We start from the raw sequence: 16538 nt of genomic DNA, 5'->3' as shown, positions 1-16538 counted from the left end.
TCAAGTGGGTATATCTTTCCTTTTCTTCTTTGCCTTTAGCTTCTCTTCTTTTATTGGCTATTTGTAAGGACTCCTCACACAACCATTTTGCCTTTTTGCATTTCTTTTTCTTGGGAATCATCTTGATTACTGCCCCCAGTACAAGGTCATGAACCTCCATTCATAGTTCTTCAGGTACTCTATCAGACCCACCATTATGTGGCTTAATTGAATAGTTACACACAGTATATGTTAAAAGTATAAGGAAAAATATAACCTTATGAAAACAATGGCAGCATTCTATTAAAAATAAGTACTATTATTTATTAAAAAAATAACCTGCTTCATCTGCTTCATTTTTTTCCTTAATTCCAGTTAATACATTTCCACCTTCTTTTTTTTTTTTTACATCTCCACCTTCTAAAAGATTATATTATTGTCTTTCTGAAGGGTAAAGATAGCAATTCTGAACAGATCATTTAATAAAAATGCTTCTGTCAATTCAATAAAAGGGAAAATAGAAAAGAGGAAAGATGAAAGTAGGCAACAATATATGTGGCAGGTATAGGTATGATTTCATTAAATTATGATATAAATTTTCAAATTATATAACTTTTTAAAATAATTTAAAACTTTAAAAAATCAGTAAAATCCCAATATTATTACAGAAAAATATAAAATGGAAATAAACTATGTGAAAAATAAAGAAATAAAGGATGTAAAGAATAGATGATCATCTACCCAGAGCAAAAAGATAATCATTTAGCCAAGTGTGAGAAAGTTGCTGAATTCAAGAAGAACTACAGATCCATTAAGTTTCCTATTCACCAACATAATCAATAGAAAATATAATTTAAAATATCCCACAGTAGTCACAAAAATATATAGTACATAGTTATAAAGTAGAGAGTGTATTCAAACTAAATGGGAAAATACGTATATAAGTATAAAACCCAAATAAAATGTAGAAATATAGCATGTTCATGAATGGAGATAGTCAATATTACAAGTAATTATCCTCAAATTAATTTCTGCTATCAATGTGTCTCTATCAAATCCTGATTTTTATCTTACAGATGGTGACAAAAGCATAGACTATTCAATAATTTTCAAAAAATTTTATTTATTTACTTTTGGCTCTGCTGGATCTTTGTTGCTACATGGACTTTTTCTCTAGTTCGGTGAGCAAGGGCTACTCTCTCATTGCTGTGTGCGGGCTTCTCACTGCAGGGGCTTTCTGGCTGTGGAGCACAGGCTCTAGTGTGCGCAGCACATGGGCTCAGTTGTTGCAGCTCCCGAGCTGTCAGTAGTTGTGGCACATGGGCTTAGTTGCTCTGCAGCATGTGGGATCTTCCTGGATGAGGAATCAAACTCATCCTCTGTATTGGTAGGCTTTTTTTTTTTTTTTACCTACTGAGCCCCTCATTTTGCTATGTATTTGTCAGGTAAGTTCATATTCTGAATACAAAGAGGAACACTATGAAGTATTAGCGGAAAATATAAAATAATATCTATTAGACATAGGGTAGGAGGATTTTTTTAAAAGTAAGATTTAAAAAGCAAAACTTTTAACAATTTAGCTACATTAAAATTTCAAACAAATACTGTATATGAAAAAGCACCATAACCAAATTAGCTATAAACTTAGGAGAAAACAAACTTGAATCCAAAATTTATTTACAGCTAAGTTAAAGATAAGAAAACAAAAATTGCTAAGCATAAAACCAAAACAAGTTACCTATAAAAGTTGCAAATATACATATGAAAAAGTTGCTCAATCCAACTAGGCAACAATGAGCATGCAAATTAAAATATCTATTAAATAATATCTCTAACCCATTATGTTGGCAAAAATCAAAAAGCTTAAGTATATAAACTGTAGATAAATATATAAAGATACAGCCATACACTGTTAGTGGCTGTAGCACTTTAAGCAGTCACTTTGAATGGCAATCTAATGATATTTAAACATTTTAAATATGCATACTATATGACAATTCCTTTTAATTTTTTCTACTCCAAAGAAACATTCATATATACACCAACTGAAACACTTACAGGATATTAAACAACCCAAATTACTATCAGAAGAGAAAAGTCTAATTAAAATGTATTTTATACAGTGGAATAATACATAGCAGTTAAGAGCAAAAGGTAGATCCACATGTACCTCAGGTGGCGCAGTGGTAAAGAACCTGCCTGCTGATGCAAGAGACCCAGAGACACAGGTTCAATCCCTGGGTTGGGAAGATCCTCTGGAGGAGGAAATGGCAGCCCACTCCAGTATTCTTCCCTGGAAATTCCATGGACAGCCTGGTGGGCTACAGTCCATGGGATGGCAAAGAGTCAGACATCACTGAACGACTGAGCACACATACATACATAAATAAAACTTCAAGATATTGCTGCAAATAAAAGGCAGGTTGAAGGATAATTCATAAAAAAATAACACTTCTGAGAAACAAAAACACACCCAAACAGTCTTATGTTTTATGTGTATCTGTATATGTGCATGTGCATGTGTTAAAAAGTAGGTAATAAAAATAATGGTCTTGAGGTTAGCGATCCAAAGTCATATGTGCTTTATCTGTAGTACTTTATTCTTACAGCAGTAGTTATTCACATGTTAACTCATATATGAAAAACAAAGAGATAGTATACAAAAATAGAAATATGCATATTTTTATCAAATGTAATATATGCTTGTCACACATACTTGAAAAATGCAAATTATGTCAATCACACCTGTTTTATAATATCTATTTTTCATAAAGATTACAAACATTAACTATATGTTGGTAAAAGTTCTGTCAAGAGGTACTTTCAAACCGTCTTGGTATGAGTATATATTGCTGCATCTTCTTTGGAAGATGGCCCTCAGGGTAACTTACTCTTCACTGTATATCCACAATTATAGTTTTAGAGTTTTAAGTTTCTCCTTTTTACTACATGCATGTGTCAATGTTAACAGAAAATAAAAGAATTAGAAATTAACTGTTAAGTGTTTAAGACTAAAATTTAAATAAAGCAAGAGTTAATATATATTGCATAGGGAGGGATAATACCTTTAATCTGAAGATGATATAACCGAATCTTTAAAACCCAAAGAATCCATTAGTATTGTGAATGATTAAGCTTATCTCTAGAGTGACATGGTGACAAAGATACTTTGCTTGAACCAAGCTGTAGTCAAGCTCCTGATCCTCCTCCCAGTGTCGATCTGTGCACTTGGTTATAAAATCCAGTCTTAGCAAGAACTCTGCTAATTTAGTTTAAGCAGAATTCTTGCCCTGGATACCTGATCACCAGTAATATCTGATCAAATTCTTCATTCTCTACCACTCCCTAGGTGATGTCTGGTAGGTAGGTTTAGCTAGAATCTCTCATTACCCCTCAGGTTTTCTCTTAGTAGTTATGGAAAATGCGTCTGAAATACCATTTCAGACTTCAGAACTTTCAGAGGTCTACTAGAGGGATCTGAAAGACCTGCAGACCTTAGAGATACTGAGATAGTAAGTTTCAGATTGAACTATTTGTGTGACCTCATTCTTAGCCACAAGGTCTGAGGTATATAAGTATGTTGATGCTATTATTATTAATGACAACTTACTTCATGAATTGCTAAGAAGTAAAAGATAGATGATACGAAAGCTAAACAAAGGCAGCAAATTTAATATCCTGCAATTCTCTGAATAGTTAACAAAGTCTACATCAACTCAAATTGTACAGAGAAAAGTTAATCACCATAAAATTAAAGTCAAGCTTACTCATTTGCTCTGTTTTAGCCAGTGCTACACTCTTTCTGCCAGTGCAGCACACGTGTCAACAAGAGGGCAATGAGGAGATGTAACAATCAATACAAAAAGTAAGCAAATAGGTCTGAATGGAATCAAAGTGAATCATAAACTATCCTTTATGGTCAACAGTACATCAATGTGACAGTGAGGTGGTGTGTGTGAGTGCACGTGTGTGTGTGCACCTGTATGCACAAACACCCATGTGTTCATGTACATGCATGTGTGTAAGTGCAGAACAGGCTGCGGAAAATCCAAACATTAAGAATCATTAAATGACATTTATTGCTGATTGTCAAGACTTATTTTTGAAAGTTTCATAAGCTCTATTAGATATAGGGCATTTTTCTTTCTTCATTTGGTCCTGTATTTGGTATTTCCTTCCTTAATTATGTGTTATTTATAAAATAAAAATTACAATATGAAATCTGTTAGGTGCTATTTCAAAAAGAATTAAAATTATGAAATTAAGCCAATCAGAGTCCCAGGCAATGTTCCTGCCCTCATGGACCTTAGCAGTGTGTTCAGAGCCTCAAAGAAAGAATGACCTCTGTCCTCATAGAGCCACACATTCATATCCACACACATTGTGGCTTTGTGGTTATATAAACAAAACACATTTTTTTCAAGATGAATTAAAATGATGAGAACCTCTTTTGAGGTTAAGAACATATCAACAAAAATAGCAATGAAACACATATTCTCTTCCCTACAAAGTAGGAAAGAAGTGTGTTATAGTTCTCATTAGTATAAATTTAAATGAAATAATTTCAAAAAATACTATTTACATTAAATAAATAACTTCAAGTGAATGTGAATATATACAGTTTTACACTTTGTGTGTGTGTAAAGTAAGGGGTAAGAAAAGAAAGGACCAATAAAACACTGTGCAGTGCGCCTATTCCAAGCACAGTAGGTGTGTTTAGAACAGTTCTGTGTAATAACATGCATTACCTGCATTTTACAGATGAAGGAACACTTAGGTTGTGAAGACACTGTCAGTTTTACATTTCTAAAAATTTGTTTGAAAATATATTAAGTATTTCTTGTTAGCTTATAAAATGTTAATTGCAATACTGAAGTTGTAGAGTGATTTAAATTTGAAAGAAAATTACACATTTCTGCCTGATTTCACTCAGTGCTCTATTAAACTTTCACAAGTAGAAAAGGTCTGAGAAACCAAACAAACTTGAGTGCTAGGAGGAATAATTATTGGAAGGATTAGTGAAAGTAGTGTCCCAACTTTTAAAAAATCTATGTCCTAGAAAAACGGTCATATCTGTAATACATTGGTAGTTATCTCAAGGTTTTACCTAGCCAAAATCATGAACCTGAAGGTTTACAAGTACTTTAGTGTGATCATTCAAAAAGTTCTAAAAGAATATGCTTTTTTGATTGACCTACCAGATCCAACTACTTCAGTATCAGACTAAGACATTATGAGGACTTGGATTTTTACCCTTTTCCATGTTCACCCAATAGAAAGGATTGGCTTTAAAAATGGGTTTTAACCACGGATGGAGATGCAAAAATGTTGTCTCCTTAGAGTATTATCCTGGCACCAGCTGAGGGCAATGGCAACAAATAAGCAATATGACAATGCAGAAAATAAGAGAGATAAAAAGAGCAAAGTAGAAATAAGAGGCCACAACAAATAGTTCTCTTTAGGACAGGCTTAGAAGGGAGAAAGGTCGGAGAAAGGTCGGAGAAAGGTCAGAGAAAGGTGTGCTAGGACTAAATGCGACATAAAAATTGTAAGTGGAGACTGATTATGATAAAAACAAAAAAGTTTTTTAATGGCATCTTCGAGGAAAAATTAATTGGATTAAAAATAAATAACTGAGTGTTAAAATATTTGCCTTTTACTGTAAATGAAGTATCTGGAATTAAATAAACCAAATCTTTGGGAGAATGTCTTAGAGGGCATAAAAATGACTTGGAAACATTTAAAGTTAATGTCCTTATTTTAAAATAAAGATAGAGGAACAGTTTCCAATTAACACATGGTTGCCTTTGTAAGAAAGTGGATGAGTGCAAGTTATCTGATGATGATTGAAAAGTTCCATCTATGAAATAGTTTAAGAAAGCCTCCTACCAAGCTGTATTTGCTGTTAATTTGTTTACTAACTTTTTCTTTATTTGGCCAAAAGTTTGTCGGGATTTTTTAATAAAATGTTACAGAAAAACCCAAGCAAACTTTTTGGCCAACCCAATAGCTACGCTAAAGGAAATGCTATATAACCACTTTCAAAATTATAAAATAAAAATGGTTGAAATATAAATTAATGAGCTTTCATTTGTGACTCAGAATACAAAACTACTTAACTTCTAGAATAAGAAGATAATTTAATAAATATAGTAAAACTCTGGGTATTCTGCTGAGTGAGCTATGCTAAAAGACATTGCCATCACTTAAAAATGACAACAATTTTCTAAAGTCCTGTGCAATAAACATTTTAAAGATTTCTAGCAATTTATATTATTAGGTGAGAGAAAAACAGAGAAATAATCGGGAAGGACATAGAACTACACAGGAGTATGGAACAAAAACACATGTGCTTTGAAAACAGACAGACAGAAGTGTAGAAATTTGGATTTAACTTTTGTCTCTGTCACATGTGACTTGAAGGTGCATGGCATCTGAACTTCAATTTCCCCATTTTGTATTTAGGCATAGCCACTCCAGTTCAAGGTATTGCTTCCTTTAAAACAGTACTCTAAGTGAATTAATATCATTAATATCATTTCACTGTGCCTGTATCTCACAACTTGGAGTTATGGTAGTAGTATGAAGAAAAAGATCTTCTATTATAATTATCCTCTTTTATTTATTTATTTATTTACTTACTTGTTAAAAATTTTTATTCTTGAAATGACTCTTTACAATCTCTTGTCAAGACGTATTTCTTTTTTTCTAATGATGCATTTTAGAGACAACATTGGGGCTTTATAGAAAACCCATCAAGAAAAGAAGAAAGCCTATTTTGGCAATGGATATAGCAAGAGAAATTTAATTAGATGGATTCAAATCATCTTTTGATGCTAAACTCATAACTTTCTCTATGAAGTTTTCTCAGATCTTATTGGTTTGGTTTATTTGATTCAAAGTAAATAATGTTTGCTAAGAGGAACTAAAAAGCCTCTTGCTGAAAGTGAAAGAAGAGAGTGAAAAAGTTGGCTTAAAGCTCAACATTCAGAAAACTAAGATCATGGCATCTGGTCCCATTACTTCATAGGAAATAGATGGGTAAATAGTGGAAATAGTGTCAGACTTTATTTTTCGGGGCTCCAAAATCACTGCGGATGGTGATTGCAGCCATGAAATTAAAAGACACTTACTCCTTGAAAGGAAAGTTATGACCAACCTAGACAGCATATTCAAAAGCAGAGACAATACTTTGCCAACAAAGGTCCATCGAGTCAAGGCTATGGTTTTGCCAGTGGTCATGTATGGATGTGAGGGTTGGACTGTGAAGAAAGCTGAGCACCGAAGAATTGATGCTTTTGAACTGTGGTGTTGGAGAAGACTCTTGAGAGTTCCTTGGACTGCAAGGAGATCCAACCAGTCCATTCTAAAGGAGATCAGTCCTGGGTGTTCTTTGGAAGGACTGATGCTAAAGCTGAAACTCCAGTATTTTGGCCACCTCATGAGAAGAGTTGACTCATTGGAAAAGACTCTGATGCTGGGAGTGATTGGGGGCAGGAGGAGAAGGGGACGACAGAGGATGAGATGGCTGGATGGCATCACCGACTCGATGGATGTGAGTTTGAGTGAACTCCGGGAGTTGGTGATGGACAGGGAGGCCTGGTGTGCTGTGATTCATGGGGTCGCAAAGAGTCGGACATGACTGAGCAACAACTGAACTGAAGCTGAGTTGAATTGACACTTGAAATTGTTCCATTGACACTTGAAATTTTTCTGTCCATTGAAATGCAAGTCTAGGTCCAATTTGGGAATTCACATTCCCCCACTCTGATTTTCTCCAAACTTTACTGTTGCATATTGTCACTGATATCACAGAATGTATTTGTAGGCATATCTTCATGTGTATCAGTGGGAATTCAGTGGCCCATGTGCCCTGTTCTGATGTAATTTTCAAAATTTAAATAAAGGCATGTGAGAAAGAGCATGGACATCCCTAGAGAGATGAGCATCATTGAACTGCAGTTCTGTTTCACTCCTGAGGGGGAGAACTATTAATTACTGTTATGGAACAGATTTTCCAGATTATAAACCCTTGTCTGCTTCCGTTAGAGGTTTATTTACTGTGAAGTTAATAAAGTTTAAGCTTCAGGGATCCTCAGTTAACATGGTGTCTTCTAAGGCCTTGCACCTAATTTTGTTTTTTGTGATTTTTACTTTAAAAACAAACAAACAAAAAAACAAAATGAAAACCGATAATTGTGTAAGATTGTAGTTCTGTAACACATGGATCTTCCTGAAATACCAAATAAATGGTGCTTTTTCTGCAAAAGATTTCAGAAGCTGCTATGGCTAAAAATAACAATGATAACTATTTATAATTATAATTTTATTATCATTTCTCATTATCTATTACTGAGGCCCTTTCTTTTTGCTAACCACTGGGTAGATATTTTATAAACATTATGCCTAATTCTCAGAGTAATTGTGCTATGTGTGAAACTAAAGATAGACAAAGACTGGCGGACTGGCAGTGATTCAATCCATGGTCTGCCTTACTTTAAAATATTTTCTAGGCATTCACACCACATCATTCATAGGTGTGGTAAAAGTGGCTACTTTAAAAAAAAAATCCTTTCCGTGTCACTAGGCACTAACTAAAAATCAACAAAATAGCACAGTGAGTTGACATATAGCTTTTAAATTGTTTATTTAATTATAGGTCATGTTATGTCAAAACACTTCTGACTTTAAAACACCAAAAAATCCATTTACAAGTTGGGTAATAGTCTGTCAAGTCTGCATGCTGGAAACATTGGTGGAAGATGAATTAGCCAATCAACAAGGTAGTTAGACGCTAGTAGCATAAGATCTTAAAGGGTGAGTGTTAATTCAAATAATGTTAAATGGTATTCATGGGATAAGTGAACTAAGCCTAACACTGTAAAAATAACCCAACTATGGAATGGTTCAAAAATGCTTCCTCAAGGATGTTTGTGGAGACACTACAGTTTTATTTCTCAGTTGAGGTGTCTTTTCATTAAAGACATTGCACTCAATGTGTATGTGAACATTTTGTGAATCTGGCCAGTGGGAACGATTTTCCATAAATTTTCAAGAGATAAAAGCCCCTGAGTGTAAACTGATCTCATTCTTTCAGACTCAGAGAGCTCAGTAGACTGTTAGACTACTCTGAGTAGTCCCATATATCTGGAATAAATTCACATTTTTTAAGCTGAAGACATATATAAAACTAGCATGCAAATTAATTATGTTGCAATGGACATCTAAATGCCAAAATGGCTCTTGCAAACTCATGTCCTTTGGGTAGCCCTTTTTTTCCCAGTAGGAAGTTCCATAAAATCTGAATTATGAATAAAGTAAGAGTGAACTAAACATGGTATCAGAAAATGAGCAGCATTAGATGATTCTAAAATCTAGACTTAAACTTTCTGGTACTTGGTGCTTAATAAATCTTTTTGGTGAATTAGTGCAAGAATGAAAGACACTAAGATAACCCTTCCCTGCTATTTGTTTTTAATTGTTTTGTTTTGTTAATATAAATTCCCCCCAAAACCAGGTTATGAACAGATAATAAAACTCCTTTCCCTGAATGGTAATTGCAAAGTCTTTGTCCACACATGCTTCTCTGATTCTTTTCTTGTGCCTTTAAGATTCACTGACTCCCTTTTATGACTGCTGCATCCCTTCTTTCTGTGGGCTTCCCCGGTGACTCAGTGGTAAAGAATCTGCCTACAAATGCAGGAGACACAAGAGAAGTGGGTTCCATCCCTGGATCAGAAGATCCCCTGGAGGAGAAAATGGCAACCCACTCCAGTATTCTTGCCTGGAGTATCCCATGGACAGAGAAGCCTGGCAGGTCACAAAGAGCAAGACATAACTGAGACATGACTGAGCACATGCTTTCTATATGCTTCTCCCAAATCAGTTCCTCCTTTGACCCAAGGCTGGTCCTGGTACATATTCTATTTCTCAGTGAATGGAAGCTCTGTTCATGTTCAATTGCAAACCTGAGACTCAGCTTTGCTCTTTCTCTGTCATCTTCTAAGTTAATTTATTCCAAGGTTGTATATTGTTGCCTCATAAATATTTAAAGCATGTTCATTCCTTTCCATCTCTACCATCATCCAAATCAAGCTATTGTCTTATCTAAATTACCACACTGGCCTGCTAATTAAAGCTCCTTATATACTCTGCCCTTCTCTATTCACTTCCTCAGTGCCACTAGAGGGTCTTATTTTATCCCAAAGAAATAGTAAAGCCTGACATCTATTTTCCCAAACACTCTGATGGCTTCCATTGCTTTAGGATACATACATTCAGCATAGCCTCAGATGTTTTGTATGGGTTGGTTCCTACTTGACTCTCTCATTGCAGGTTACGCTTCACTCCTCCTTTCTCTCAGTGTCTCACTTCTCCTTTTCCTTCAGCTGCCCTCCCTTGTCATAGGGTCATTACATTCTGTAGTAGTCCCCCCGCCACTCACACACTTGTAATTAATTACTTATTAAAAAGGCATTCCTGGGTTGTAAAATGGGTAAAATACTTTAAAAGAGATTTACATTTCAGAGGTACAGAGGAAAAAATTACGATTATAGATTTTTCAAACTGAATAAGAAAAGAGAGGCCGGTGACTTAGAGGCAGGAATAATTCTGTCTAAAGTTTTGTCAGGTTGAGGAAAATGTTAAGGCTGCTTGGTCAATGAATTATTCACCTGATCAGATTGCCCCAAAAGCAATCATTCTTTCTTTCTTGTGTTATTTACTTATTTTCTTTTAAACTTATATTTACAATGTGTAATTTCATATATATATATATATATGTATACATATATACACAGATATATAATGTCTTACTCATGACATAAGTGAAATAGGTTATTTTTTCATTCAAAAACATGATGCATTTATCAACACACTTCATTATCAAAACCTTCCTTTTATAAATAGATTGCACCTATTACAGATTTGAAGTGAGAAACTTTAGGTGAGAATAAGCACTTAAATAATTTGAGTTTAATTATTAACCCAGTCCTCCACTCTTCAATATGTCAGCATATCTGGAAGACCCAGCACTGGCCACAGGACTGGAAAAGGTCAATCCTCATCCCAGTTCCCAAGAAGGGTAGCACTAAAGAATGTGCTAACCATCGGACAATTGCCCTCATCTCCCATACTAGTAAGGTCATGCTAAAATTCTTGCATGTTAGGCTTTAGCATTATGCGAGCCAAGAACTTCCAGATGTCCAAGCTGGGTTTAGAAAAAGAAACAGAACCAGAGATCAAGTTGCCAACATACACTGGATCATAGAGAAAGCTAGGGAATTCCAGGAAACCATCTATGTCTGAATTCATTGACTATGCAAAGCCTTTGACTGTGTGGATCATATTAAACTATGGAAAGCTCTTAAAGAGATGGGAATACCAGACTATTTTACCTGTCTCTTGAGAAACCTGTATGCAAGTCAAGAAGCAACAGTTAGAACCCTGTATGGAACAATTGATTGGTTCAAGATTTAGAAATGAGTATGACAGGGCTGTCTGCTGTCACTCTGTTTGTTTAATCTATATGCTGGCACATCATGAGAAATGTCGAGCTGGATACATTACAATCTGGAATCAAAATAGGCAAGAGAAACATCAACAATCTCAGATATGAGGATAATACCTCTCTAAATACAGAAAGTGAAGAAAACTAAAAAGCCTCTTGATGAGGGTGAAGGAGGAGAGTGAAAGAGCCAGTTAAGACTAAATATTTAAAAAGCTAAGATCATGGCATCCAGCCCCATTACTTCATGTCAAATAAAGGGGCAAAAGGTGGAAGTAGTGAGAGATTTCCTCTTTTTGGGCTCCAAAATCACTGCAGATGGTGACTGCAGCCATGAAAGCAGAAGATGATTGCTTTTTGACAGGAAAGCTATTACAAACCTAGACTGTATGTTGAAAAGCAGAGACATCACTCTGCCAACAAAAGTCTGTATAGTCAGAGCTATGGTCTTCCCAGTGGTCATGTACAGTTTTGAGAGCTGGACTGTAAAGAAGGTAGAACACAGAAGAATTGATGCCTTTGAACCGTAGTGCTGGAGAAGACTCCTGAATGTTTCTTGGAGAGCAAGGAGATCAAACCAATCAACCTTAAAAGAAATCAACCCTGAATACTCAGAAGAACTGATGCTGAAGCTGAAGCTCAAGTATTTTGATCATCTGATTCAAACAGCTGACTTATTGGAAAAGGCCCTGATGCTGGGAAAGATTAAAGGCAGAAAGAGAAGTTCTCAGAGGATGAGATGGCTGGATGGCATCATAGATGCAATGGACATAAACTTAGGCAAACTTCAGGATATGGGGAGGGACAGGAAAGTCTGGCATGCTGCAGTCCATGGGGTCATAGAGTAGGACACAACCGGGCAACTGAATAGCAACAACATTATCCCAGTAAACAAAAAGTTGAAATAATGTATGGAATACTAATTGTTCTTACTTCTTTCCAGATATTATACCAAAGATTACAGGCTGCCAATTGCTCAAAAAGCCTATTGCTCCACTGGTCATCTTTGGAGTGAATTGATATCAACAGCAAGTAGAACCATGCAGGCTGATCACTAAGCACGTTTAGTCTCTGCTATGGCTTTGTTGTTAATTACCTAGAAAAGCCTTTTCTATAGAAAACTATTGTCTAATATTGAAAGGTCCAGGTCAACTTAGTTGTCAGTTCAGTTCAGTTCAGTTCAGTCGCTCAGTCGTATCTGACTCTTTGCGACTCCATGAATCACAGCACGCCAGGTCTCCGTGTCCATCACCATCTCCCGGAGTTCACCCAAACTCACGTCCATCGAGTTGGTGATGCCATCCAGCCATCTCATCCTCTGTCGTCCCTTTCTCCTCCTGCCCCCAATCCCTCCCAGCATCAGGGTCTTTTCCAATGAGTCAACTCTTCTCATGAGGTGGCCAAAGTACTGGAGTTTCAGCTTTAGCATCAGTCCTTCCAAAGAAATCCCAAGGCTGATCTGCTTTAGAATGGACTGTTTGGATCTCCTTGCAGTCCAAGGAACTCTCAAGAGTCTTCTCCAACACCACAGTTCAAAAGCATCAATTCTTTGGCACTCAGCTTTCTTCACAGTCCAACTCTCACATCTATACATGACCACTGGAAAAACCATAGCCTTGACTCGATGGACCTTTGTTGGCAAAGTAACGTCTCTGCTTTTCAATATGCTATCTAGGTTGGTCGTAACTTTTCTTCCAAGGAGTAAGTCGCCTAATACAATTAAATATCATTAATATGTAATATTAGTGTTCTTGACATTTCCCAGATTACTCAAAGAGAAAGAAGAGAGTGTAATCATCATTTGAAATGGTGCTTAGATGATCTAGCTAAAAAAAATAACAGACGCATCACCTCTCTGACCTTTTGTTTTAACTTTTAGACAACCCCTTTAAATACCATGAAATAAAACAAAGCCAAACTTTACCTCATTCTGCTTCTAAGAGAGTTCAAGGATTGATTGATAGATTGTGTGTGTGTGTGTGTATGTCTGTGGTTGAGTGTCTGTGCTCAGTTGTGTCTGACTCTTTGCGACCCCATGGACTGTAGCCCTCCAGTGTCCCTTGTTGGGGAAGTTCCCGGTCAAGAATACAGGAGTGGGTTTGCTACTTCCTTCTCCAGGGTTCTTGCTGATCCAGGGATCAAACCCACATCTCTTGCGTCTCCTGCACTGGCAGGTGGATGCTTTACCACTGTACCACCTGAGAAATCCAGGATTGATTGTACTTTTCACTTCATGTAAGCTTTTCCTAAAAAGAAGATATGGATTCTACTCAAGGCTCTGCAAAATGAAGAACTTGAAGGAAATATGGTCATATGACCTACTTACCTTGAGTGCATCAAAAAAGTAAGGAATTCATAGATGGGCTGAGAGACTACTAGATGGCTAGATACATGATAAAGCAACTATAGTAAATTTCTGTTGTAGAATCCATATGGTGGCTATGTACCTGTTCATCATAAAAGTTCTATCAAAGTTTCTGTGTGTTTTAAATTTTTCATAATAAAATGTTGAAAAAGCCAAAAATGACAATATAGTTACTCTTAAGAAGATCAACAACTAGAAGGGGCACAAAGGAGTTTGGGAGATGCTCAGATTATTGTTTTTTGATTTGGGTGCTGGATAATGGACTGTGTACCTTTTAAGAACCTAGAGAACTGAATACTAGTGATATCTATTTCTGTATATATCCTATAGTGAAAAGTGAATGTGTTAGTCTCTCAGTCGTGTTTGACTCTTTGCGATCCCATGGACTGTAGCCCACCAGACTCTTCTGTCCATGAGATTCTCCAAGCAAGAATACTGGAGTGGGTAGCAATTCCCTTCCCCAAGGAATCTTCCTGACTCAGGGGATTGAACCCAGGTATCCTGCATTGCAGGTGAATTCTTAACTGTCTGAGCCACCAGAGAAGCCCAAATATTTCAATTAAAAGTTTAGAAGTAAAGAATCACAGTTAGTATCATTCTAAACCCATTGATAGCAAGTGACAGAAATCCAATCCTAAATAGCTTAAAAAATTATTCATGTGATTTAGGATACCTAGGTACAGCTTGGTTTAGACAAATCTGAATCATATGGAAGTGTCCAGGATCTGTATCTCCAAGCTTATTGATCTCTGTTTACTGGGTCCAGAGCCTCAAATGTTGTCACCGGGGCCCCTGCTCTCTTTCACTCTTGATCTCCAACTCTTAGACAGTAGTCTTTTTCTCTTTGCAGTCCAGATGGCTGTCAGTGGTCTCATATTTGTATCACATAAATTTAGATATTTTGGGCTAAAGACATTGTCTACTCTGATATGTAACTAATAAGTCACAGCAAAGACCCTGATTGAACTAAGTTGGTTCATATATCCTCACTGAAATAATTGGTAAGGATGATGAAGTTCTTTTATTCATTCATCAGTGATCATATGTTTGTATTTGCAGGCAAAGACCTGGAGATAGGCCTGGCAAAGTGACATCACAATAGGCTTACCATAGGAAAGAATCAAATCAATATCAGAGAAGAACAAGAACACGGACAGATTTGTAATAATATTCATCAATCACTGTGATACTGAATAAAAATCTGTAAGCAGTAGTAAGCTAAGGCAGGTGCATTAGAGAGAACAAAGATATGTTTGTTCAGTCTCTAAATCGGGTCCAACTCTTTGCAACCCCATGGACTGCAGCACATCAGGCTTCCCTGTCCATCACTATCTCCCTCTTGAATTTGCTCAAACTCATGTCCATTAAGTCAGTGATGACATTCAACCATCTCATCCTCTGACACCCTCTTCTCTTTTTGCCTTCACTCTTTCCCAGCCTCAGAATCTTTTCCAATAAGTCAGTTCTCATGGGGTGGCCAAAGTATTGGAGCTTCAGCTTAAGCACCAGTCCTTCCAATGAATATTCAGGACTGATTTCCTTTAGGACTGACAGTTTGATCATCTTGAGGTCCAAAGGACTCTCTAGAGTCTTCTCCAGCACCACAACTTGAAAACATCAATTCTTCAGTGCTCAGCTTTCTTTATGGTCCAACTTTCACATCCATACATTATTGCTGGAAAAATCATAGCTTTAATTGTATGGAAATTTGTTGGCAATTTGATGTCTCTGCTTTTTAGTACACTGTTTAAACTTCTCATAGCTTTTCTTCCAAGGAGCAAGTGTCTGTTACATAGCTGCAGTCACCATGTGCAGTGATTTTGGAACGCAAGAAAACGGAATCCAACACTGTTCCCACTTTTTCCTTATCTATTTGTCATGAAGTGATGTGAATGGATGCCATGATCTTTGTTTTTTGAATGTTGAGTTTTAAGCCAGCTTTTTCACTCTTCTCTTTCACGTTAAGAGGTTCTTTAGTTCCTCTTTGGTTTTTGCCACAAGGGTGATGTCATCTGCATATCTGAGGTTATTAATATTTCTCCTGGCAATCTTGACTCCAGCTTATGCTTCATCCAGCCTGGCATTTCTCATGATGTACTCTACATATAAGTTAAATAAGCAGGATGACAATATACAGCCTTGACATACTCCTTTCCCAATTTTGACCAGTCTGTTGTTCCATGTCCAGTGCTAACTTTTGGGGAGACTTCAAACCAGCCTATAATATTATCTCACTGTAGTTAGATAAAAACTAAAATGAAGCAAAACTTAACTAAATGTAGTCGAGATTGTTCTCTCTCTCTCTCCATGTGTGCATACATGTATGTATATGTGTGTGTGTATATATATATATATATACACACACGACTGAGTGACTGATCTGATATGATCTGATACATATATAACATATATGCAAATATACATATGAGTTATGATAACCGTAAATACTAAAATCAAGCATGTATAACAGTTCAGTTCAGTCACTCAGTCGTGTCCGACTCTTTGCGACCCCATGAATTGCAGCACATGAGGCCTCCCTGTCCATCACCAACTCCCAGAGTTCACTCAGACTCACGTCCATCGAGTCAGTGATGCCATCCAGCCATCTCATCCTCTGTCGTCCCCTTCTCCTCCTGCCCCCGATCCCTCCCAGCATCAGGGTCTTTTCCAATGAGTCAACTCTTTGCA

Source organism: Bison bison, unplaced genomic scaffold, assembly GCF_000754665.1.
Source record: "Bison bison bison isolate TAMUID 2011002044 unplaced genomic scaffold, Bison_UMD1.0 scf7180017864525, whole genome shotgun sequence".
Taxonomy (NCBI): domain Eukaryota; kingdom Metazoa; phylum Chordata; class Mammalia; order Artiodactyla; family Bovidae; genus Bison; species Bison bison.
This window is presented reverse-complemented; position numbering follows the sequence as displayed.